This window comes from Hemibagrus wyckioides, linkage group LG06 (assembly GCF_019097595.1).
Source record: "Hemibagrus wyckioides isolate EC202008001 linkage group LG06, SWU_Hwy_1.0, whole genome shotgun sequence".
In the NCBI taxonomy this organism is placed as follows: Eukaryota; Metazoa; Chordata; class Actinopteri; order Siluriformes; family Bagridae; genus Hemibagrus; species Hemibagrus wyckioides.
Genome location: NC_080715.1, coordinates 13,706,573 through 13,733,690, shown reverse-complemented (window position 1 = coordinate 13,733,690; position 27,118 = coordinate 13,706,573). Strand labels below are relative to the sequence as shown.

At 39.1% G+C, this 27,118-nt stretch overlaps 1 protein-coding gene across 3 annotated transcripts in view; it reads right to left on the bottom strand.

Moving 5' to 3' along the window:
- raph1a (Ras association (RalGDS/AF-6) and pleckstrin homology domains 1a) overlaps positions 1-26,803 on the bottom strand; it is a 59,748-nt gene extending 32,945 nt beyond the window's left edge. The window contains exons 1-2 of one of the 3 annotated variants that reach the window (XM_058393228.1): positions 26,502-26,803; positions 8,952-9,019 (exon numbers count right to left, since the gene is read on the bottom strand). The gene's annotated coding sequence lies outside the window, so the exon portion shown is untranslated. Of the gene's footprint in view, positions 1-8,951; positions 9,020-12,378; positions 12,535-26,501 lie in introns of those variants that run through there. The other 2 variants (XM_058393230.1, XM_058393229.1) reach the window with 2 other exon arrangements.
- Between the last annotated feature and the right edge of the window lie 315 nt (positions 26,804-27,118).

Sequence of the window (27,118 nt, the reverse complement as noted above, 5' to 3'; positions counted from 1 at the left end):
CAAGTGTTTTATGTAAAACTACCAATATTAAAATTAACTCTATAATATTATTGTTCTTTCAGCAGCTCGACTAAAATAAATGACAAATCCAAAGTGTTTACATTTAGTCATGATCAAGTATGTGTCACTCAGTAAACCTTGACAAGGTCAGTGGCTATTTTTAGTTAAACAGGCAAACACCGAAACTAACTGAAGTCGTAAACTATTTTTGAGGCTTTCTAAAATGTTCCAATGCCCCAACGCTCCAGTGGTATAGCGATGTGAGGGGGTGATGTAATTGCAGTTTGTTAAAATAAGCCACCGATTGCTCATATGTTGTCCAAACCCAAATTTAAAACAGCACCTCCTTTGTATGAAGTCACAGTGCACTGGGTACAGAATGTCTGAGCAGCGCCAGTATGACCTACACCCATCAAATAACCAGCATGAGACTGTTCTTTAAGACACAAAAATCACCCACAAATAAGCATGAGATAGTAAACATAGATTTGTGTCTATTATTAAAAATAGATTCTGGGATTATAAATAAAACAGTCTAAATACATCATAGGTATTTTTCCATTGAACTCTTTTAATATTCCTTATTTATCTGACAATTCTAACAAGTTGTAAAAGACTGAAATTTATCTGACAATTCTAACAAGTTGTAAAAGACTGAAATCCAGAGAACCAGTAAGCCTGAAGCAGATGTTTACTGTACTGTTAGTTCAACAATCGAAAATAATTCACAATGCATTCACCAAGAGTCCATTTTCTATAGATGACTACTTAACCTTGCTTCCAGGTGATGTCACAGCGTTTCCCAAAACATGAACTGACCGTGACTTAGAATTTAAAGCAGCTAATTCTGGACAATGGAAAAGATGTTGAACAATGCTCATGCTCAAGCTTCCAGATCAAATCCTACACAAAAAAATAAGACACTTGCACAGACAGCATATATGTATTCAACAGACATATAGGGTTCAGAAATACAAGCATAGACAGGCCTTGCTAAGCAAGACAGTGCCAGTTTAGTTTGCGGATCAGGAAGTCGACGCCTTTGACTCATGACATTGGTACTGCCATGTAGAGAAAAAAAATCAACACTGGGAAACCCATTAGCTTGGATCACAAGATCATCCCCCAAAGGCATTAGTTAGTCAGACGTAAGTGTTTATTCCAAACAACTAACTAAATATGGAGAATATCACAGATCTTGGATACAAACTATAACTTCTTTATGGTTATGAGATTAGCGAGAGAGCAGTAATTAATTCATTTTGTTGTTGTTTTGTTGTTTTTGTGGTTTGCTACAGCTAACGATCAGTATTGTTGACGCGGATGGTTGCCAAAAATGACACAATAGTGAGTCAAATAAGGCAGGGTCACTGACAATTCTTTTATGGTCAAAGAAAAAAAGGAACATTTTTAATGAATTCCATTTGTTTGTAAGTATTAAAACTTCTAAAAGAAAGAAAGAATGTTGATTTTCCTTAAGGCTTTTAAGAAGAACAAAAAAAAATGCCTAAAAGTTTATATAGCGTTGCCTTGGACAATATTTCAACCGTGTCAGGGTGAAAGAATGTCCCCAGACTTTATTACCTCCAGAGAGCAGCCAGAAAAAAAAAAAAAATCAAGAATGGAACACATATGTGATCCAAAACAAAGCTCTGTTCAGTCTGACTTTGATAAGAAAAAATAAAACAACATCTAAAGCACAAAATGCAGAGGGCTAATCGGTCATCTAAACCTCGAAACATGGCATTTGCTGACATTTACACCTTAGTGGCGTGCAAAATGCTCTCTGTAACACAGCTGAATTCCTCAGGGCTTTCAAGCTTTCTTGAATAAAGAAAACCATATGCAAATGAAAGGAAATTTAACAAGCTACAGATTTCATGTTCCTGGGCTTGAGGACTCTAAATCCTCATTCGGCAGAGTGACTGGTGTTCCTGGGTCAACTCTTGATAGGCCAACATGATTGCATTCGTTCGTTTCTCGTCATCTGCTGTGTACTGCTTGGCACAGTACATTTGTTTTAAATAGACAGTTAAGAAGGATCACAGTTTAATAATTAGAATAGCATTAAGCTTAGCAAAGTAATGGAACTGGATATATTTTGCTTTGCTAAAGTCTCATGCATAAAATCTTAATAAAATAAATATAAACGTAGAAAACCTAGTTTAGAAGTACTGACCACACCCTTTTACACCATTTCATCTTTTGACAATGTAATATGAATGAAATGCTGTATTCATTTACATAATTAACCTCACTGACATTCTTACTGGGAGGCATGGTAGCTTAGTGATTAGCATGATTAGCTTTGCATGGCCGGGGTTGGGGGTTCGATTCCTGACTTTGTCCTGTGTGCATGAAATTTGCATATTCTCTTATGTACTCTAAACATATGTATTGTAAGCTGACTTGTGTGTGATTGTGCCTTGTAATGGGTTGGCACCCAGTCCAGGCTGTCCCCTGCCTTGTGACCCGAATCCCCTGGGATAGGTGACCATATCCATACCCAGTACAGATGGACTGATATTATATTATACTGATATTCATATAATACTACTAGAACTATTTAACATGAGGTTTGTGGGGCTGCCAGCTCTCTAGCTAGTAATAGCTATCATTATGTTTGTCCCACTAATTTGGTACCAATGTTCTCAAGTAAATGAACCAGGTACAATATGTAACGTTTTAATAATGTGAAGCAATATTTAAGCCAGCTAGCTAGCTGCCTGTATTCAGCACTGCACTAGCATTACCAGGCTAAAAGCTTATAGCTTACTATTACCTCACTAATATGAGCTGATTAGCTAGTTAGCTAATTTTAGGTTAATGATTGCTTATAAGGAAAATCTTACTGTTAATGCTTTACTAGCAAGTTAGCTAACTATTTAGAAAAAGTATTTATGTTTAAATGAGCACTCTTTGAAAAAAGGGTTCTATAAGGGAGCTGTACAAAGTTTTTTGTATAGTCAAGAGCTCTTAGCTTCTTGAAAACTCTTAATATAATAAGAATAAAGTAGTTGTAGGGTTTGATGCAGGTAGAAATAAAGAATCCTTAAGGGTTCTGCTATACTTTAACTTTTTTTCCTATGAAGAACTGGATGATCTGGCAACTGGATGATCAAATTGAGCTTAAGCACCTCCCGTGTTAGGCCAGGGATACCGGTCACTTGGCAGGATATGTCTAAATCCTCAGATCAGTGCTAAATTCCACTGCTTACGACCAGCACCATTCAATACAGTCATCATTCTGTCCACAGCTGATGCTGTCGTAGTTTTCCAGACCGTCTTTGTGTCACAACGCTCCAGTCTCCAGTCTGTGACTAAAATAAATCCTGACGGTTAATAGTAAAGTGTGTATTTATACAGGAGGATTCGCCATTCTGCCGTTGCTCTATATTTCCATGTCACCTCCCTGGATAAACAAAGATCCATCCAGCCCACTCTCTGGACACATCTTGGTGATGAACTGGCCACAGGGTCGGGCAACTCATACTCGTACATGTCTGTGCATCTCACTGCACCACCAACAGAAACATACGCTCACAGTCTAGACTTGTGGTAAGGATGAAAGACCTCTTTCAGCCAATAACCTGGCAGAAATTTGACATCTATAGGCCAAAGCTCATCAGTGACATCTGATGTAGGCTGGTGGAAGATGGATTTCTTGGGTAAACAGAATGCCTAAACTTCCAGACAGCTACAAATTAATAACAGACATCTTTACTAAACTAGTAAGAGTCTAAACCTCCTTCCAAGGAAGGAGAGATGATTATCATTTAAACACACACACATTTCAACAATGAATGAACCATTTCCTCTTAAAAGGACAGTTTGGTCTCCTGTTATGCAAAGGCAAACTTTCAGAGCATGTAGAATTTAGTTTCTTTAATTATCTACAGCAGTCAGAGATGAAAAGGTGAAAAGGCATCAATATTTCTGAAACTGAAAACTAAAGTTAAGATCAAGATAGAAGCAGAGCTGACAATTTCCTTTAGAAACATATTTTAGCACCTAGTGGATATTACATTGTTTGTACTGTAGAAAAGCAACATCTTTTACCGCAATATTTATTACCAATAATAATACTTAATAATAAGCTTTGCCTGACAAAATAATATCATTTTTCATCTATAAGACGCAAAAACATACCATCTTCATATCCAGAATTATTTACTAAAATTAGCAAAAATAAATATACAAAACAGAGAACACATATTGAGAAGTTAAATGTTTTATTTTATCACAATATTTTTTCAAACATAAAATTATACCCAGTAACTAACTTGTCCAGGTCATCTACTCAGTTAATTTTCTTTGTTTATTATTGAAAGCACAACATAAAGTGAACGTATTTTTAAAATATTTTTGGAGTGTTAATAATTTTGCCACATATATACCTGAGAGAAAGTACATATAACATAAACAAAATGAGGTCCTTATGAAAATAATTCTTTGCTCAGAACAAAGATAAGTAGTGTTTCTCTCAAATCTGTATGGCGAATGTTTTCATATGATTGGGCAAATATGAGTGAAGAAAATGGAAGCTATCCATTATTTCTGGAATCGACTATATATGTTCAGTACATAGGGTAAAAAACTGCATATGTGTTATTAAAGAGTCAAAGCTAATCCAGAGAAACGTTCCAGCTGTAATCATCAGCGCTGAATATTAATCTGAAACACAACAGGATGCTTTTTCACAGAGTCCTCTCCCCCATTGAGATACAAAACAATCATGGAAAACTAATCATGCATATACTAAATATTTTCCTGAAGTCATGGTTTTTGAGGATGGTTGATGTGCCTTGGCTCAATCGCAGCTGCTTCCCAGGAACCAAATTTAACACTGGAACAGAAGCTCGGCCAAGTATTTCAACCACTTGCCTCCTGTCAATCACAAGGTCGGCTCAGGGTAGCAAAGGAGCCCAGGGATTTTAGGAGGAGGACACAGTTAAAGCCTTGTCATCCTTGAATGGGAAAATTAGACATCTAACTTCAGTCCCAGACACAGCCAGTGAAATCCTGGTTATCGAATACAAGAACAATAAACTCAGAAAAGAGGAAGACAGATAACAACAGGAAATAAAAAGGATTCAAGGATGTCACTTGTAGCTTGACAGATGGAAAATGGCAAAACTAATGTCATTGTTCATGCACAACTAAGCTTTGGAAATAAGCAGCATGCATGGCGGTTCCCCTCCCAGCCTTGGCAAAACACACACAATGGGAGAGAGGCTTTACACACAGCTCTGCCAGTACAAGTGGAGGTAGGAGGAATGGAAGGAATCATAGCTCTTAACACACAGTCAGGCTGCCCGTGACAGTGATGGGCAAATGAGGATCACAATCTCTGTTCACCCTGATTTAGCAGCTCATAGTTCGGCTCTGGGTTCTGTGTCATAAAGCTGAGCACAGACACCCAGGAAAATGTTCGCTCCCAGGAATGACCTCAAATGCCTGTAATAGAGGACGCGCATAAATTCTGGTAGCTGTGTTGCTACCCAGACACAGACAGAGAGAGAGAGTACAGGGCTGCTCTCCAGATCCAGCACCTTCAGCTAGGTACAAAAGATGTCCTGGTTTCACTCTCACTGTTACACAGCTATGGAGTCACACCTAACAAAGAACAACACAGAGCAGAGCAGGTTTTCCAACACACCTAAACACTGGTTTCACCGCAAACGATCCAACGTAAACACAGACCAGAACAGTTTGTGTCTGAAAGAGTGTCTGAACAGGATAAATTGTCTGCGCAACTTCTTATTTCTGGTACATTGTCAGGCTTTTAAAAGTACTTTTGGTGGTATTCAAATCATGTGCTAGGAAAAGTTTATTAAGAAGCTTTATTTACATTTTTTCTTACCTTTTTTAAATCGACTGATGCTAAACAAAATTGCTGAGGTACAAATTTCTTAATTAACTTAATTAACCACGTAGAACCCTAAAATGTACAGTAGAAGCATAACCAGGTCTGGTCTCAATTCTATGCATGTGCAAGGGAACCTTTAATAGGCCACCTCCTGATCTTTTCCCTCTATAAAAACAAAGAGATCTTAAAACTAGTTGTGAGATTACAAATTCAATTAGAAAGCACATAGATGACACTGTGTAACATAAAGGGAATTGGGGTGCTCCATATTCTGCTTCTCCCCCCAACAGGCATTTAAGACAAACAGCTGAGTCAAGCAGTGCACATGCTACCATTACATATAATTACCCAGTCCCACCATCAACAGGAGTGCCCACAGTGTGCCGCACCTCTCATTACAGTTTGATGATTTTGAATGGACTAGTCCAGCTGATGCTCTTTATTCTCACACAGCAGGGCAGTTAAACTGCACTAAGATATAACATCCAGCACTATAAATCAATAGCATTAGCCATTCCCTCTTATATTGCCTTTCAAGCAAACCCAGAAGCTTCGAATAGCAGCCAGAAGTATACACATAATATGTTGTACATACACAAGGAAAGCCTGCAATACCCTCATGGCAAAAAGCAGTCAAGCGAATAAGGACTGCAGCATGTTTAAACTGCTCAGACATTGTATAAAACCATCCAGACTAGCTCGCTAGTGCAACAGCTAGCAAATATCCTGTGTAATGAAAAGATTAATGTGGAACAAAGACTAGTGATTTTACCACAGACCTGCTTATATCTCACAAAATCCAAGTCTAACAATAAACAGATTTTTAAACAGCATGCTGTTACTTTACAAGACAAATAAAACTCATTGATTTGGTTAGGTTTTCTGTAAGGAGGTGTTTATTTAACATTTATGGAAGAAGTCTTCAGTGTCAGTGCGTGATAAGTGTAAGCTTTCTTCTGTTGCATCTTATTAAGTTCATGAAAGAGAAATAAAGGTTGGAGAAACAGCAACTGTTTAAAGGGAAAACAGTAAATAATGTGTCCATGAATCTTTTATAACATTAAATGTAAATATAAACTATTAAAAACATTTTTTTCCAATATGTGTGACAATATGTGCCGGAAAATAACTTCTGGGGAAACACAGTAACTCAGTTCACGTTTGGCCGCATCACGCCACCTCGTCATTGATTATTTTCCTACAAAAGCATGCCTTGTGTTTTTTTTCCCCTTACTCAAATCACCTGGACAAATGAAAGAGAAGACAGAGAGAGACTGACCATAAATGCAAGCAGGACAAGGAGACATTCATATGAGAACTCAGCTGTCCTGCTTCTTTCAAAGTACCTAGAATACAAATGATCATTTCTATCATAACTGTGCTACACCCACTCATATTTTCCTTATGTCATAAAACTCAAAGATTCACACTTTGTGTTCGTTCAGTTCACTAGAAGCGAACAATGTATGTTCCAGCTGTTTAAGGAGCTACACATTAGTCATGAAGTAGCCTAAAGGTCTCACCGCAAAAAAACGACTCCAAACAGTGATTTATGATGAATATGAATAGAGGCAATGCAGACATAATGCTCTTTGGATCAAACCACACTGTCGCCATGCCAACTGGCCCTCTAAAGATGTGCCTGAGGGAGCAGACTATGCAGGCATCCACAAACATGCAATACTTTATGCTGGGTTAAAACTACGCACTGCTCAAATCTAAACACAGTCTAATACTGACATAACCTCAGACCTGGCCACCACACAGGCCCTGGTGACTGAGTTTATGTCAGAGTCAGACAGCAGCTGAACTCATCTGAGCCATGTGAGAAGTCAGGAGTTGCCTCAGGGGCCAAGAACAGCACCGAGACACAGAATAACAACCCCCACTGCCCAGGAGCCAAGCATTTTACAGCTTCTGTTTCTATCAGAACGAGCGCAATTAGAAACCTAATGCCTTTCCAGAGACATTGGAGAAACTTTAAGTCTTTCGTGCAGGTGGCAGAAAAACAAATGCTCTTGTTTTGCTTTGAGGCCACGGGCATTCCTATTCTCCACTGCTGAAAGGTGTGATTATCACAACCCCTGACTGACTAAGTCATGAAATTACAGAGGGGAAACCCTTTGCCTTTTTACAATAAACTAGCAATTTGGATATGATATGGCTGAAGTAAGTATTGTCATTAATATCCCTTCATTCTGATGCACTGCAAAGGCAAAACGAAAAAAATACATGCAATCTGAAAGCATAATTCCCCCAACTTAATTGCATGTGATTGCTGAATAAATGACATCAGTAAAGCTTCCCACCAAGTTCCATCCATTTAAGACCAGCCATGATCTGGGAACAGTGCAAACACAGCAAAAATACCATCCTTCTCTTCTGCTTGGGCCAAAGGGAAAAATCTCTCCTAATTTACTATTCCAGGAACTCTGAGCTGTAGGGTGCTCTGCTCATGCCGGTGAAGCACCCAGACGTCCCCTCTCATTAGCAAAGAGCTAAAGCAGGCAGCTACAGTAAAGAAAATGCCATGCAAGGCCCATAGCTGGGGAAAGGCTCTGAGATTTTCCCTCTTTACCAGACCAGGAGGGGGTTAATAACACGTGCGTGGTGAAGGCTGTGGGGAGCTGCAGCCACAGCACAGTGATAACAGGCCAGCAGACGCACTGGGCTGTAATTCAGCAACATCAGAGACTCCCAGAGGAGAATGCTCACAAAGCCCTGTACGACCCCCACATGGTTTCACTTTTACATGGAATCATCTACCTAAGCAAGACTCGGTGGCAAGCATACTGCCAAATCCCCTGACTTCAGCCAATGTTATTTGAGATTTTGTTCAACTCGCCCACTTGAGGTTGATTCTAAATGGTCTACGCTGCCCACATATAGTGATCTCTTTAGAAATGTCATTATTCGCTATGGATTATTCACAACTCGTCTAACAAAATAACAGGTTGTTTATGTCACAGAATAACCACCAGCATGTGAGAACCTTATAAAAAACAGTAACAAAAAGGAACAATTACTTAAAAAAAGCTATTACAGTCTTTACCTATTAATGCCACTGCTGAGGGGGGCTTACCTTTGGTTGAGTTGTGCTTGATCCAAGTTCACAGAGGCTTCGGAAATGAAAATAAGCCCTCAGTCACCCTGCCAAAAAAATAATTAAAGGACCATTATTTCAAGCCATGCACAATAATTCATTTATGTGTTTAGGAATCCACTCAGTGCTTATTTTCTGCAGAGTATGCATAAATCCAGCAGCAGTAAATCCTCTAGTCTGCAGTACGCTGGCTGAACTGCTTGATGAACTGGAAACTGGTAGCAAAGAAAGCTCAATATGGACTAAATAAGTCAGAAACATTTAACCTGATGGTCAGCCATGTAACAAATAAATGTCTCTCCTGGACTCTAGTCTTTCAGGACTGGAAGCTGGGTATCCCTTTATTTGGAGTGTGAGCTGCTGGAAAAGTGTGTGTGTGTGTGTGGGGCTCGGTTGTACATATTCTTATCACATGCACTTCCGCCCCACCTCGGCCAAGCAGCTGCCACTTTACAACTGTGCGAGTCACTTAGGCAAGAGGCAAACGTCTCAAATGATTTCCCTCACGAGCATGTGCACGCCATAATCCAAATGCCCACACTTCATAATGCATAACCGGGCTGCCATCCTAGATAAAAATGTCAAGAGGTAAACCCCGAAAGAAGGATAAAAATCTGTACATGTAGTATGCAAGTATTGTATGTATTTCCTTTACATGTCATCTTGACAGCCCACTAACCACAAAAAGCTCTCGTGTTTTTAACCACAAAAGCAAAAACAGCGCAAGTACATTTCCAGCACACTATTTCATGTTGGGATTACGTACCTGGTGTAAACCACACTGACCCATAATGTGGAAATTATGGAAAATGGATTTTCCACATTTATTTGTAATAAAACAGTTGGATGTAAACATGGTAAAGGTTTTAAAACAGACTTTTTCTCCTTCTCAGTCTATGCATACATGTAAACTCAGCTCTTTTTACATTTCTATGTTGTATGAGGTCATTACCAGGAGCACATATAAATCTGACTGACCCAGTTTTCAGGAATAACAAACATATAAGGCTGCACTTTTTCAGCTCATCTGAAGATGTCAGCCAATCAGAAAACAAAAAGTTGAAAAATGGCATGGAATTGCATATACTGGCATTCATTGTTTTGCATATTAAACCACTAACCAGAAACTTTAGTGGAAATTTTTACTATATACGGGTCCTTTACATGATACCTTCTTCACATGTCAGCAACTTGCAATAAACTGTTTCGGGCCAGAGTTCTTGTGGTGCCACGGGTCCTATAAACGGTGAAAGACCACCAACCACCACTCAACTAGACAAGAGCTGGCAGCATCAATTACTGTAATTGACAGTGCCCTCTTGTACTACTATTCAGGTGCTTGAATCTATATTGTATATCCTGTTTCAGGAGGCAAGGAGACAAACTAGTCCGCACAACAACTTAGCACAGGCTTTACGCTGGACGCCCTTCCTGACATGACCCTCCCATTTTTATCCAGGTTTGGGACCGGCACTGCATCCAGTGGCTGGGGTTTGGACATTGGCTGGGAATTGAACCCGGGTAGTCCACATGGTAGGCGAGGAACCTACCACCTAAATTAATTTACTCCAAGCAATTATCCATGAACATTTTGTTATTATAATAGAATGATGCATTGTACATTCGATCCGTTTCTACTTACTATTTTTATTTAATGTTGTGGATTGTCCATGTAACAAGTTCGTTTCTGTCCACCATACAAGTCCCTGTATAAGTTACCACAGAAACTATAACTTAGCTTAGAAGGAGGAGAAGGAGGAGTATAAACCTGTGATCTGTCTTTGGAGAGCATCTGGCACTACTTTCAGACTTGCTGGAATAAAAAAAATAATCCAAACCTTCTGATAAATCAGGATTGGGAATTGCTGTGGTTTACTAATCAGACGTCTTTGTGCATGTTTTGCACTATTATACTAATATTCGAATCTCAGATCCTAATCCACTACAACATCAAGACATCTGCATGACAAAATCACCAGCAATGACTGGCTGCATCAGGAAACTTAAAGGCTGATGTCCCTGATCCCATCATATGCTCTACACAGCAGTGACATGGAATATAACTGAGCGATTAACACTGGAATGGAACCTGCTCTCCAACAGGCCTCTGTCCTCTGAATCACACAGGAAATCTGATACACACATCCTGATTCCAGATGTAAATGAATTAGAAGAAGGGAAACAAGGAAGAGACAGGAAGTGAGTGACTGAGCTTGCAAGAAAAAAAAAACAAACAGAGAGAGAGAGAGAGAGAGAGAGAGAGAGATATTTCAGGAACAGATGTCTATCCATCTGTAAGTATGTGTAATCATTTGGTGTACATCATTCTTACATTTTCATTGATGAGATCTTGTAATGTTATACACAGCTGCAACATAGTGGTTCATTGCTGAACTACTGATAAATATATTAGCCCTCCCACTTACATTTACATTTTTGGCATTTGGCAGACGTCCTTATCCAGAGCATCTTACGTTTATCTTATTTTTTTATACAGCTGAGCAATAGAGGGTTAAGGACCTTGCTCAAGGAACCAACAGCAGCAGCAGCTTGGTGGACCTGGGATTTGAACTTGTAAACTTCTGATCATATATATATATATATATATATATATATATATATATATATATATATATATATATATATATATATACACACACATACAGATATATACAGATATAGATATATAGATAGATAGATAGATAGATAGATAGATAGATAGATAGATAGATAGATAGATAGATAGATAGACACTAGCAGTCAAAATTGCAACATATAATAGTAAATTTATTGTAAATAATGAAGTCAATACCTATGTAGAAAATTTCAAGTCAAATCGTAATTAAAAAGTATTTTATTTCCCTAAAAGAAGCAAGCTGTCTCCATATTAATCTAAGACAGTAGAAATTATTTTTATAAGAAGTTTTATAATAATTAATAATAATAATAATTATTATTATTATTATTATTATTAATTATTATTATTATTATTATTAATAATAGTAATAATAATAATTATTGTTGTTGTTGTTGTTGTTGTTGTTAATAATATTATTATTATTATTGTGTAAAACTAAAAAGATATAACAAATTTTCAAAAATGTACAACATTTTACATTCTAAATAAAAATACAGATAATGTGTAATACATCAGAATGTGTCCTAAGTTATTATGATATTTATATATTAGTTCTTGCATTGCACTACTATGCAATATCAGTAATAGCTGCAGATCTGTAATACACTACTACAGTAATACACTGTACTGAAACTGCAGGACAGAGCTGTACAGCGCAGCAGATCCGTCACACAGAATCACACGAGGCAACACTGATCAGAAACGACTACTGACCCAAATCGTGCAGCTCAGCTCATGCACCATTTCATGGTGTCCAGGTTTACTCACCGTCCCTGCTGCACGGAATGGATTAATCCATGAACAGGCACACATTCATTCACACAATACACACTGTGTGGGGCTGATGAAAGCAAAAGGATCCGCACACAAACACACACACGCACATTCATTCAGCATCTTCGCTCTCACAGATGTAGCAGGCAGCTGTGTGTGAGAGTGTATTTATGCCAATGAAAGACGATGAAGCTCTAATTTCAAAGCTGGAGCTCCTTTGTGGCGAGGCTGCTGTGCCCTCCCTGAGGACAGTGAGCGTCGTATTGGGAGGATGAAGGGGAGGAGCTGTGGTGTCCACTGTCTCTCTGCACCACCGCAGGCCTAACCATGTCACCAGCCGGTGCACTTGCTAAAGCTTAACCTAAAATCAAAATAATTGAGCACACAGAGGCAACTTACATTTTGTCACCTTTCATTGGAAAAGTCTTCTGGAGTGTCCCACTTATCCAACATTAATTTCCGTTAGGGACACTTTTAATAACCCTGATGCAGGGAGTCACTGGAGCTTGGAATCCGTTACTGGGTCAGCAGGACTACAGGCTCTCTCACACTGTAGTGTCACTTAGATTCAGAATTAGACCACGGCCTGCACTGGAGAGGGATCTCATGCGGATTCTCACTTCCACAAAAAAAATACAGGAAATTTTTTTTTTTGCTTCATAGAACCTTTACTCATATTTAGGACGCCATAAACTCACAGGAGAGCAAATGAGAGGGAAACTAGAACATGTAAAACAGGGACAGGCAAATGAAGGTGTGCGTCAAACTCTGGAAACAGCTTCTTAAACCTCTCAATGTGGTGTCATTTTATTGGACACCATTACATTATTAAAGTCGATGAGATCTCTGGTAGCACATTTCTCTTATGGGAATTTGTCTCTGAATTAGTCTCATAAAATGGACCGGTTCCCATGGTCTCTAAATCCCTACACAGTGCTGAACCCAACATCTGTTTGAGGCATGCACTCATGTGAGCATTTACTAGCCAATGATGTAGTCATGTCAGAGCTGGAGATCTCAGAGCTCCAGAGAGTTGTTCGGATGTGTAGATGCGTTGTCAGGGACCAGATGTGAGCTGCATACAAGGGAATGAGGTAAAGAAATGGATCATGTAAACTCAGGAATGGTTCTGGTCAATAAGTGAGGCAGAACGTGAGATTTACTTCCAGCACAAAGCTTCTCTGTGCTGGTTTCTCTTTTTTGGGTCAGTTATGCATCACATGGCCCAAGTCTTGTAATCACACATGAAGCTGCTTTTCCCTTGTTTGACTATTTTTGTACTAAACCTTGCCAGCTTGAGCAAACATGCATGGCTTTATTTAGTTTTTATTTTTACTTTGTGTTGTTTTCAAGGCGAACCTGTAAGACAGACCCTGTGCTTAAAAAAGTCTGTGACCTGTTGAACCGGTGTTAATGTATTCATTGATAGAGACTTCAAAGCACTCCTGTATGTCGCTCTGGATAAGAGTGTCTGCCAAATGCCAGAAATGTAAATGTAAATGTAGATTCAACAGGGTCCATCCTGCAGACAGAGAGATCATCTGGTTGGAGATTCTCTCTGGTGTTATACATCAGCAGGCTTTCATTTGCTCAAACTTTGTTTATGATTACAAACCCAGCAAAGAAAGAAATAAAATAAAAATAGTGATAATCTGAAATTTTTGTAAACTTTTATGGCAGAATTTTTAGAACTTTCTGGCCTAAGACAGATATAAGAACATATACAGTTCACTGGGAAGCAAATCAAGTGCTGGGGAAAGGGACTGACAACACACTTTCACTCAGTTTCAGTAGCTACTTTATCAGCTATTTTAGACAGGGTCTGGTTCAAATTTAGGATTAAACCCAGGGCCCAAGTGCTGAGAGCAGAACAGCTACCCACTGCACCACCATATCAGGACTGATAACACTTCTACCCCGACTTCTGATAGGCCCCAAAAAGATTGTTGGATAATAAAATTCTCTATACAGAATTCCAGATATAGATTTTGATTTTAGATGCCCAATGAGTAAACCAGAGGCAAGAGTGAGAAAACAAAAATTCTCATCACTCTCCTCATTGGGAAAAAAACTTCCTATCATAACAATGGGAAGGAACCTTGTGAGGAACCAGACATAAAATGGAATCCATTCTCTTTCATTACTCTTCTGTATACTATATACTATCAAGTACTATATACTATTAGCACTGTTGCCTCACAGCAAGAAGGTCCTGGGTTTGAGTCCTGGGTTCGAATCCCGGGTTTGACAGGCAGGGCCTTTCTGTGTGGAGTTTGCATGTTCTCCCTGTGCCTGCGTGGGTTTACTCCGGGTACTCCGGTTTCCTCCCACAGTCCAAAAACATGTACATTAGGTTGATTGGTCATTCTAAATTGCCCATAGGAGTGAGTGTGAGTGTGTGTGGTTGTCTGTCTATATGTGGCCCTGCGATGGCCTGTCCAGGCTGTACCCCTGCCTTTCGCCCTATGTGTGCTGGGATAGATCCCTAATTAGGAATAAAGTGGGTATAGACAATGGATGGATGGGTGGATGTCTTGACATGAGTGCATGATAGTCTTTATGATTACAGCAGCAGCTCTTTGGTACAACTTTACAGTTTTCACCTGAGATAATTCACTGAACTCGGGACTATAAACAAAATTTTAAAGACGTGCAATTATCCACACTAGACCATCCACAACAGCAGACGGTATCTCACAAAGTCACTACTTCCAAGCAGGAGTAGAGAATCAGTAACAGACAGAAATCAATCAAAATTCCTGAAAAACATGACCATTTCCATAATGATCTAAGCAGGTAATGTGAGCACACTTTAAAGTCAGTTCTGTTTGATGGACAGGAAAGTAACCTAAGTGTGTAGGAGCTCCATCAGCACAACCCAAACATTCCTGCACAGTAAATTCCCACCAAAGCCTGAGAGAATGAGCCGCATGTCCCCAACCGGCTCAGCTTTCACACTACAGTAGCAGCGTTTTCACACTTACATACACTACAACATGGTGTGAGTGACAGCATGTGGATCAGTTTCATTCTAGTGGGACTTGATTAGTTTGTGCACTCTGGGTCACAGCAGTCCATTTCAGAACATGTGTATGGAGATTATTAACTGCTGTGCACGCAACGGCAGGAAAGTACCAGCAGTGACTTGAGATGCACTCCAACACATCAAATGTGGCGTTAGGGAAGAGGGATGAAGAAGGAGATTGGAATGTTATTCAGTTTGCACTGTTCAGAAGCCAACCCTTGAAGTGGCTCAACATTCTGCTGGCTTCAACAAACTATGAGAACAATTTTATACGCATGAATAATTAATATTAGCATAGTATAGGATAAAGAAGTATAGCATAGCATAGCACAGCACAGGATGTGCTATATCACACGGTATGACAACTGATCTTAGATCTTAGACTAGCTGTTACACCACCAGGACCCCAGGCAACAGCAGTGGGGATAGACTAGTGATTAGTCACCCCGGAGAAACCTGAATCAAATTTCACCAAAAGAAAATGCTCAAAAAAACCCCTACTATTATTTATATATTAGGTAAAGAAAGAAAGTTGTGGAATAAATAAAATAAAATAAAAAAGTCAGACATAAAAGGTCATTGGATACATTTATAAATAAAATGTTTATTCAATATTCAAAAAAATGTGTGTGCAATTTTTAGGTTTAATGTGTGAGAAAATTTTCTATAAAAAGCAAATAGACTAAAGCAGATTTATCTTAAAGGTGCAGTTAGCAATTTTACTTTCCATTTGAGTTGTAAAACTCAAAAAGGAAAATAAATAAATCTCCTCCCTGAAACCCCTCTGGGTGCTAGAATGACTGAAAGCCAGCGCTTCCTTTTCCTGAACGTTGGTGTTGTTGTTTTTTCCTCTAGTTTATAATATAATACCTAGGCCATCATAGAAATGTCTCGAGCAAAGACACAACAGTTTTTAGTGACTGATTCCACAGCCTGAAAATAAGCACGTACACTAGAATGGATAAAATGGATATATAAAGCATGGCAGTGAGGTGATACTGCTATAGACAGTATGCAGATACATAGATACACGGCTTAAAGAAAGAGAAGAAAAAATACAGCAGATGCATGCCAGTCAGGATGCCTTCTAACGCTGTGTAAAAATCAGGCTAGAAGTATAAAATGTGGCCAGCAGTGATTTACATTACTCAAATAAGAAAGTCAGATGACTCAGCTAAGCAGTTTCTGTCATTTGAGGAAATGTTGGCAGGCTAAACACGGCATACTTAATCAAACGGTCATAAAAAGCTACGGGGTGAAAGAGAGCTAAATCATGGTTAATAAAGCACATGGAGACCCAGGCCTCTGTGGTGTTCCTTTAAAACATTGCTGAGAAAGAAACAGCTGGGACAACGGGGCGTTAGGACAAAAAACTTCAGACATGTCAAAACATAGAAGAGGCACGAAAGGCTGTAATGCTCAAATGATTGTATGTGCTCTGTACATAATCTCTCTCTCTCTCTAAGTAAAAAAAATTCAATGTAATCCTACAGGTTTTGACACCAAGATGTACATCACTCCTTATTTATTTGGTCAGTACACCAACTAAAGGACGAAAATACTCAAAAGTATGAAAAACAAATGCAAACTCCTCGACTCCTCTGGCTGTCCTTACTCTCTTTAATGGAACTGCAGTGTCAGCATACAGTAAAGCACTCTAAAGCCTTTGATATTGTGCTGGTAAAATAAGCACTTGGTTTTAAACAGAGACAGGTGAGATGAGGACGGAAAGCTGTAAACTGTAAGCGATCCTGATTCCCAGCCACTCATTCCTCCCCGAGGCTGAGACTCATTTTGTCACATGAGGAACAGCTTGGAAAACCTGGCGAAGCAGGACAAGGCAAAACAACCAGGAGAAGAGAGAGAAGAGAAAGTAAAAGGGGGGAATGAGCCTAGATTTTCCAAACATTAACTTCAACATTACTTTAAGTGGATTCTGGAAAACTACCTCTTTTCACATTCCACTCTTTAGAAAAAAACTGCTCTATTGAACAAGCTCAAAAACTTGTGATTGTCTTGATTTTAGGCTCAAAGTAATCACCACAGATTACCTGTCAAAACCCAGTGAAAAAAAGCTTCATGATTTTAAGATCTTGTTGGAGATTCAACAATGATTTGGAACCTGGAAACACTTTTTAACTCATTTTTTTAAATAATATTTATATTATGGCTTCTGTGAAGCAAGTCAGTGGGATCATGACAATGTTAATAGTACCAAGATAAATAACTTAGTCTGCATACTGTATTATTAGTCCCCTGGAACCGTTAGATATTCTAACTACCATACATAATTTTACGAATGAACAAAATATTGTTCATAGAGGCGTCTATTGTTATAAATATTGATGAAAAGATGGACGTTTAATTCAAGACTCACTCTCCTGTCAAGCTGTTAACTAACCAGCCGATGCTGATATTAGTCTACTTGAGATACAAAATTCCATATTCATCTTTCCATGCTTTAAAATGAGGGGAAAAGGTATAGATATGAACTTTTAGAAGTTCATAGCAATGCCCAAAATGAGGAAAGTGACGCATTATGAAGTGTGTGACGACACTGGAAAGCTTGCCTGATAAATTTCTGCTCAAAACAAACAGGTCAGAACAGAACAACACTAGACATACTGATTACGCAGTTAATGCCACAGAGGAACTTGGGCACAGTGCTGAGATGTGTCCAAAGTTCCTGCTCACACTGCAAGAAACAGTGTTTTCTTTCGACAATCTTTCACTCTTTTCCTCTCTCTGATCACAAACCCCTTTGTCCCTGATATAATTCAGGCCTTGGTGCTGTGCTCATATTACATCAAACAATAAAAACAGGCATTAGTATGATCCAATTGCATGTGTGATCCAAATACAGCTTGCATGTATGCACACATAAATAGTTACTTCCTGTCTGGCCTAAAACGAAGGGTGTAACATTTTCCAGTGAAATGATATCAGCACTGATATTTGGGATCAGCCAAGACACAAGCCTGCCTCAGGAAGGTTGCAGGTTTGAATGCTCTCCCTGATGATGCTGTGTTGATAGTTTTATCCGTGTTATCAGTGAACCTCAGCCATCTAGACATCGAGCAGAAACTCACAACATGAACTCTGCTTGCCAGGCATTAGTAACAGCACAACAGGGATGTAAAACGAATTGTCCTTCCCCTGTTCGCATACATGCTGTGCTGAAGCTGGACAGCCAACGTGTGAGGACTTGGTAGTTGGCACAGTGTTCCTTAATCAGCCAGCATTCCTGTGTGCTTCCTGCTGGAGAAGTAGATTACGTGACTGAACACCAGATAAAAGTGGTGAAGAATGCATTTTTTCCCTTAAAGTCCCCTTTACTAACAACCTTTCTATCTTGATCTCGTAGCTATGAAGAAGCAGAAAATATCAGTCAGTCAGCAAGCAGCATAATAAAACCACCAAAAAAAAAAAACTCAGAAAAGAAGATCAATAACAAGGGACCAACTAAGGCTAATGAGAATTATAAAAAGGAGGGCAAATCAAAAGAATCCAGCAAGATTTATTTTGTATTTCTAAGTGTATAACATGTTAGTCAGAATAAAAATGAAAGCAATAATTAAAAGCTCATAATTAGATAACTGTGAAGCAGTACTCATGTCTAGTTGACTCTGATAGGAGGCAGCAGGAGTACATGTTATTGTGTATTTTATAATATGATGTTGGAATTAGGTTTGTGTAAAATGTGGTTTGTATATAGGAATATGGGGGGGGCAGATAGTCACCTAAGCACATGCATCTACTTTGATAAAGTAAAAGGTGAAATTCTAAAATAACTAGAAATTGGGAAAATGTAAATGGTCATTTTAATGGATTGTATTCTGAGCATGAGCTACAGTTTGTGTGGAGTGTCTGTTTAAGTTCTCCTTGTGTCTGCATGGGTTTCCACCGGGTCTTCTGGGTTCCTCCCACCTCCTATTTACATGCCAGTAGGTGGATGGGCTAAGATAAATTGCACCCAGGTGTGAATGAGTGTGTGAATGGTTGAGTGTGTGTGTGTGTGTGTGTGTGTGTGTGTGATGCTCTGCAGTGTCCTGGCATCCCATCTAGGGTGTATCCCCGCCTCACACAGTATTTCTGGGATAAAATCAGGAGCCATAGCGAACCTGGTGATAATAAATCCAGAGTTACTGAGACGAATGAATGAAAGCTTTGTGTTCGTAAATAGATTCCAATATTAAACAAAATCATCGTCATTATCGATTTAGCTCCTACAATGCGGCTCTATAAGACCGCGCACAATACATAAACAACCTTAACATGCTAGCTACAACTCCTGTTACAAACAGAGTTTGTGCTATACGTGATACCAAAGCCAAAAACATCTGGACAGATCCTATTAGTCTTAATGCATTCTCCATTCATAGTGTTGTGTTTAAGCTATACTGCTCTGGGTCTGTTCATGAGATCAAGTGTATATGGGATGGAGACGGCTGCCTCTGGGAATGGAGTGGACGTGAGACATTTCTTTGTGCCTGCTGGGAGCCTGACCTCTGACACAGACTGTTTTAGAGTTTAAAATCTGACCGCTGAATTTACTCAGCAGAAGAAAAGCACAGTGCTTAAGTGACCGTCAAATACAGGTTTACTAGTAGAGACTTCATTTAGAGCATGTGTTAATCCCAAAACAGAGAATTATGACTCAAATTATCATGAAGCCTCAGTATTGCAGTCCATTTTTCCACATGCAATAACTGTGAAATATAATGAGGAAGCTACGGCGCACACACACACACATACAGTTTGCTGACTCAAACAAATGCACTACCTGGCAGTCATGACTGTTTCTCCAAATCACTGGGTGAGAGGACATAAGTGCATTTCATTGCTTACCCAACACAGACTAGTCACAGTGCAAATACCTGCTAGACAGGGCACTTCATAAACAAACTGCTGATTCACTGTGAAATTAGCCACACTTACGAACAGAACACCTGGTTCAACGAACCAGAAAGTAGAGCACACCCATGACTACATTTCACAACACAGTGTAAACGCTGTGCTAAAACCATTCTCCATGAAGCCAACAGCCATAGCACATAAATCTTACTCTGTGCCCCAAGGCATCACTGACAATCAGCTTTGTGGAGAACAAGGAGCAATAAAACCATTTTAATTCCAGTGTCAACTTAAGTTGATCTAATATCATTAGTGATCCACTGAAATGAAAATCCATGGCCGTACTGATCCAAAAACTGATACTGACAACCAAAAGCCAGGATTAAAAAAAATCAAAATATTGTGCATAAATTTGACACCTATTTTTTTCTTTGAATAAAACTTATCTGATAAAAGGAGATCTCTAATAACAGTTTTAAAGGCCAATAGCAAAAAAAAGGGTGTTTGCCGTTGATTGGCACAGCAAACAGAATAAAAAAAACCCAAAAACGTGACATGTATGCATTAATTTTAATTAAAAGGATCTGTGTACATTTTGGGACACTGGAAAATCTGCTTTATAAATAGATTTGAATCAAATTGAATTGAATTGAATTGAATTGAATTAGTAACAACTAGCTGAACTCACACATGAAGCCCAGAATAAGTCCAAGATGGCAAAATATTTGAGCTAAACATGAAGATATATTTCTATATAATCTACAGAAGTTTTCATCTACTATGGTAAAGTTTTTAAAAACAGAACAATTAGAAGAACCTGCTGCTGCTGCCACACTTAATTATTTCTTTATAAAGGCTAATGCCCAGACATGCTGTGCTCTACTAATTTGACCAACTATGATAGCCATTTATTTTTAAATTACTGTCACCTCGCTAAAATTGTAGGTTAGCATCCCAATGAGATTGCAAACAATAATCAAGAGTGTTACCACAACAGAAATATGCCATCCATCCATATATTACATACATATCATTTTATTTAGTGTTTACCTGGCCACTAAGAAGAAACTGTCAGCCAGGATGTGGTGGTTTTTTATTGTTATAGTCAAAAATGCTTGATTTTAAAGATTTGGCACAAATCTACAGAAAATCTGCAGTAAATTTCAACACTTGCAGGCTCCTCCAAATACGGTTGGTACCCATAATTATAATCAATATTTTAATTCTAATTGTAAACATGTAACAAAATTGGTCTTCTTTAGTGAATAGCAAGCAGAGGTTTTGTGATCAACTCATGCACAGTACCGATCAGCTATGGAAAATATGCACATGCATGGTGAGGAGACACAGAGTTAATGGCTTGCTTACAAGGTCCCGGTTGCCAGATTGAATGCACCATTTCTTATCTGAATAACCAAACTGAATTCAGTGTAACCAGCACTGAAATGTATTGATATACAGCCACTGGGACAAAACCTTTTTGACACAAGGTGATTAAAACAGACACAAGATGCTAACTCTATTCAAATTAGCGTATACACTAGAGTAAACTGCAGTGTTAAAGTATAAAGTGTTTTTTTTTCTAACATGCTTTTTTCAGTGCTTCCCTAATCATTATTGACATCAGTGATATACAAAGACGGTACAAGCATCTGTCTATGCTGACAGACTTGCGTCAGTCATGACCACAGCTTGCAGATGGCAGCTAACAGCTGGACCACATGTCAGAGGTCTCAGCAACTGTACATGAAATACACTGACTATTTAAATCCACATGGCATATGTTATCTGCAAACAATGCATCACAATATTGCACACAGTGTCAAACAGTTTAGTCAAAGCTTACGATGCTCACCTGTACATGAACCATCCATCCATCCATCGTCTATACCCGCTTATTCCTAATTAGGGTCACGGGGATCTGCTGGCACCTATCCCAGCACACATAAGGCGAAAGGCAGGGGTATATCCGGGACAGGTCACCAGTCCATCGCAGGGCTACATGAACCAGTACTGTGAAAACTTTTCCATTTCCCCCTCATACGCCATGTTTGTCAGAAGTGATCACAGCCTCCAGTTTTACTTATAGGCATGCCAGCTGGGCTTCATGCTTTGTGACAGATCAAAAGATGGCTGCCAAGGCTGAGACAAAATCTCAGTCATGAGCTCATACACACTCCGCTACAACAAACAGAGCATTTCACACTTTGTGTGTCTCCTGTAGGACTTTGAGGACTCCTGTATTGTAAGAATATCTAGAGAAGCCTTCTCTATCCCCTAAATCATGGCCTTGGGGATCTTTACAGATGAATATACCCTTCTTTCACAATTACATGATGTAATCACGGCAAACAAGGCCAGTCCTGGAGCGGGTACTCTGGTGGAGTGCAGTTAACTGCTGCACATCTGCTACGTGTAGATAGCTTAACTATTAGATACTTTATTTTGCACCAGGAATTTTACCTTCTACTTTAACTTATATTTAATGTCTGGCATATGTGTTACTAATACAGACTATAATTTTGGCATGTTCCCCTGTACAAAGAAAATAACTGAAAACCCATTGACCAATGGAAATCTTAGGCGCAGTCAGTAAATGCTGACTGTAGAAATCGTTCATGAATTTTTTAGATGGAATTAGATAGATTTGTGCTTGTGTTACCATGGGAAAAAATACAAACATAAGTAAGTATTTCAGTCTCCAAGTGCTGACTCATGAATATCACAAAACTTCTGAAAAAGAATAATGAATCAGAATTTCCCCAGTACTGGTGATTCTGAAACTACATGAAGACATTCGATCAAGACTGTCTTATCCTAAGGCAAAAATAAATATAGTAACTTGTTATTGTGTTAAGTCAGTAGACATTTCCAACAACCTTTAGACTTTCATTCTGAGTGTTTTTAGTAATTGGGTTGTCTTCCCCTTTCTACATGTACAGAAACCTGTTTGAATTATTCTATTAATGCGCTGGATAGAGATCAAATAGAAAAAACTTTAAGGGACTATCCCTTTAAGACAAAGACACATGTGAACGGTCTGTCATCCAATGCAAATCAGTATGTGGAGAGACCTGTTAGAGCTTTAGGCAGTTTAGCTCGCTTGAACTGAAGTGAAATTTTTACAGGATTTCAACTATAATTTAAAATATCTCAACCACTCCCTCAGCACAAACATCCTACCATTTTTCCCCTCAAAGGCAAAAGGTCAGATATGTGAACTGTAACAAGGGATTTCACTATATTCAGGGTCTGCCATATGAAAGACGCAAGAAATGGAAGTGTGCCTGTGCCTTAACTCTACTACAGCTGTATACTCTAATGAATTATAATCCCACTATCTGGTGTCACCCAGAAGAGTTCGGGTTCCTTTTGAGTCTGGTTCCTCCTCAAAGGTTTTCTTCTCTACAACTTTCACCTCTGGCTTGCACATTAGGGCTCTAAATCTACATCCGTCAAACATTCTGTAAAACCACTTACTGGCGATGTCTACTTTTAAACACAATACACAAATAAAATTGATTTTAATTGAAGTAAACAGAACTGAACTCTCTATGTAAGCATGTCCTTTCCTGGAGGTTCTAATATGACAGAAATTAGGAATAACTATAGTGCAAACACTGTTTCTTGAAAATATGTCTTGAATCCAGCGATCATATTTTTATGGTCACGTTACAATAAGTGAAACAAATCTCACTGGTAAGGGGCATGTCAGAGAGGTCCATTTTGGACATTTAAATAAATGGACATGTTTTTTCTTCCTTAGTTACAAATGTCTTTTTATAATGAGAAGTCAGATTTTAGTTTAGCGGTCAAATCTATACAGATAAAAGCAAAGCAAGGACATAGCAACATAGGGAATAAACAACAGTGAAGCATTATCTGTGTCGACTAATGAAATTAAACAGAAACATTTAAGCACTTCATAACTCAAGAAAGTTCAGGGCACCAGAAGATGAATTAAACCACATATTAATACCAATGATACCACAAAACAGAAGTAAAACTAAAACTATTTCAGAAGCTGAAAACCATAGAAACAGCAGATAGCCTGACTTTGCCCTGTTTCACAATAACAACATTTATTCATCGTGCTTGTTTTGGGAGTGTTGTTAGATGCCACTGAACTATGCAATCCACTGGGTTGGCAAGTAATTGGTATTTCTGAGCCCCCCTTCCTGCCATTTGCCCTCTACCCATGGTGACATGCTTTTCCCCTCAGACTGACCAGTATTCTTCTGAACAAGAATTCTCAATATACAGACTAGTCTTCCCACCCATTTCACACTGAAAGCATCTGTTCACTGCTGGCTCTGCACAGACCTGGCCCTACACACCTCCATAAGCAGCAAACAAAGACAACAAAGTTTCTTCATTCATTCCAGACTGTGTCTATGGACTCCGAGCCAAACATGGGTATAATTACACACTCAAAACCAACCTTTAACAAAAAACTTAGTCTTGAACTGTTCAAGACAAGAAATAAGAGAGTTCAATAAAGGCAACAGTGTGTATCATCTTTCAAACCCCAGACAGCTGGATGACCTCTCTGCAGGTAACCTCAAACAGCCTCAGGGATGATCATAAGCCTGCTATTCTCTGCTGCTGTATAGGTTTCATAAGTTAACTGATATCTATAATAACTTAACGGCAAGATGAAATTACATTAAAACCATACATATATATGTATAAATATATACATATACATATATATATATATATATATATATATATATATATATATATATATATATATATATATATATATATATATATATATATATATATATGTGTGTGTGTGTGTGTGTATATACATACATATATATATGTGTATATATATACATACATTATATATATATATATATATAGAGAGAGAGAGAGAGAGAGAGAGAGAGAGAGGGAGAGAGAGATTTGCATGCTATTGCTACATACTACTGAGTTCAAAAGTTTGCATACACACATATCAAAATACTTACAAAATACTTCTTTCAAGACACACTGGTAACAACAATGGTTATGATTTAATATTAAGAGAAAAATGTTCCATCTCCCAAGTTTGCATCTCCCTTCCTGAAAGTTGAAAGTGATATAAATACTCCTCCTTTACCCTTTTGCATTAATAATAATCCTCTGTTACACTTTGTAATGAATATATTAAAAAACAACAACAAAAAACATCATTCATGAAGACTTAATGTGACCAAAATGATTTTTTTTGTGATCATGTCAAAGCAAAACAGCTACAGACTCACCCATTATCAGAAATTTGTTCAAATGAGAAACTAAGCAAGAGCTACAGTAGTGCCGGCGGTACAGTGCAGTCCTAAATTAATGTAAATATTAGGGTAAGTGCAGTGCATAAGGGTCGGACCTAACCTCGCAGAAAACAGAGAATGTACTGCAGGCAACAGACAACTGCAATGCAAACCTGAGGCCACTTGACACACTGCTGGTGGAAATGGAGCCTGGGCCTCCTGATGTTTACTGCAAGCAAGCAGCTGCTGTCAGAGCCCTTATGGCTGCACACAACATAGGTTTAAAATAATCATGCAGGTCACACCCCGAGCACTACAGGCCCAGTCACTTAGTTATATATCTGCTGTGCAACAATGCGGATCGCATTGATGTTAAAAACTAAAAATGAGCTGCTTCATGGTTAAAATGCCATGCGATGGTGGAGGCTGTGGAAACACACCCTGCACAGATGTGGGGTTTTAGCTGTTGAGGCTGGTGCACACACACACACACACACACACACACAAACACAAGGACGGTCTGAAATTGCAGGTTTTCTGTGTTTTAATCATATGTGTACGATCACAGGCCCGAATACGCTCAGTTTTCTCTGCTGCTTAACGCGCGTCCACCCGGAGATGTATGTACACACTATATAATGTCTGCTTCAGCGCCTGTCACTGCGCGCGCGCGCGCACGCACACACACACACACACACCACAATGCTGTCAGCGCTTAGACACACAAAATACAACCGGTTTCATCTGAACAATACCGTTTTCACACCTTCCTCATGTTGGTTTTCCCTTCAAATCGGTGAAATTAGTCTGTCTATCCATTAGCGCCTCCTGAGCTGCGCCTATCACTGCTAGCCTCCAAGCTAATGCACTTGGTAAAGATAATAAATCTCCAGAATACACGCCTTTCATCTGCAAGGACTTTTCCAGCTGTGAAAATCGTTTCTAGCACCGAGAAGAAGAAGAAGGCATATAGAGCAACTGACCGTTATGAATCCAGGATGACGGTTTAAGGCTCGTGAATGGGAAATGAGCAGATCCACAATGGATTTGGAAGAAAAAGCCGACGTGTTGCTCTGATTCAGCAGGACTCTATCGGTCTGCCGTTAAACGCCGTTACCGTGTTCACAACCGATTGACTCAAGAGGCTCCTTCAGCTCGGGGGTGCATTTATGCTCCCGTTTCCGTTCCCGCACCGATGGGAGCTGCCGCTGTTAAGGCTGCTGCTGGACCGATGCGCGTGCACGAGCCTCCGCTTCCTGTCCAGCCCTGAGATCCGGGCCAGCGGCTCCGCGAGCGCGCGCCTGCCCTGCCCGTCTTACGTCACCGCAAACACGCAATCCCCTTCAGAGGGTGTGCCGCTCCTCCGCGTGGATCCTCCTCATCCCACTATTATTCCCATTCTGAGCCCGACGTGTTTACTCACGAATTACTCATCTCTAATCACTCACGGAAAAGTCCTATTTACACAGTTCACTTTTCTTTAGAGCAGAGGATCCGAAACATTTTGGGCAAACTATCCCAAATAGACATGAAATAGGAATTATTTTCCCTATACGGACATTATAGATATTATAAAATTCCCCCAAATGGATATTATGAG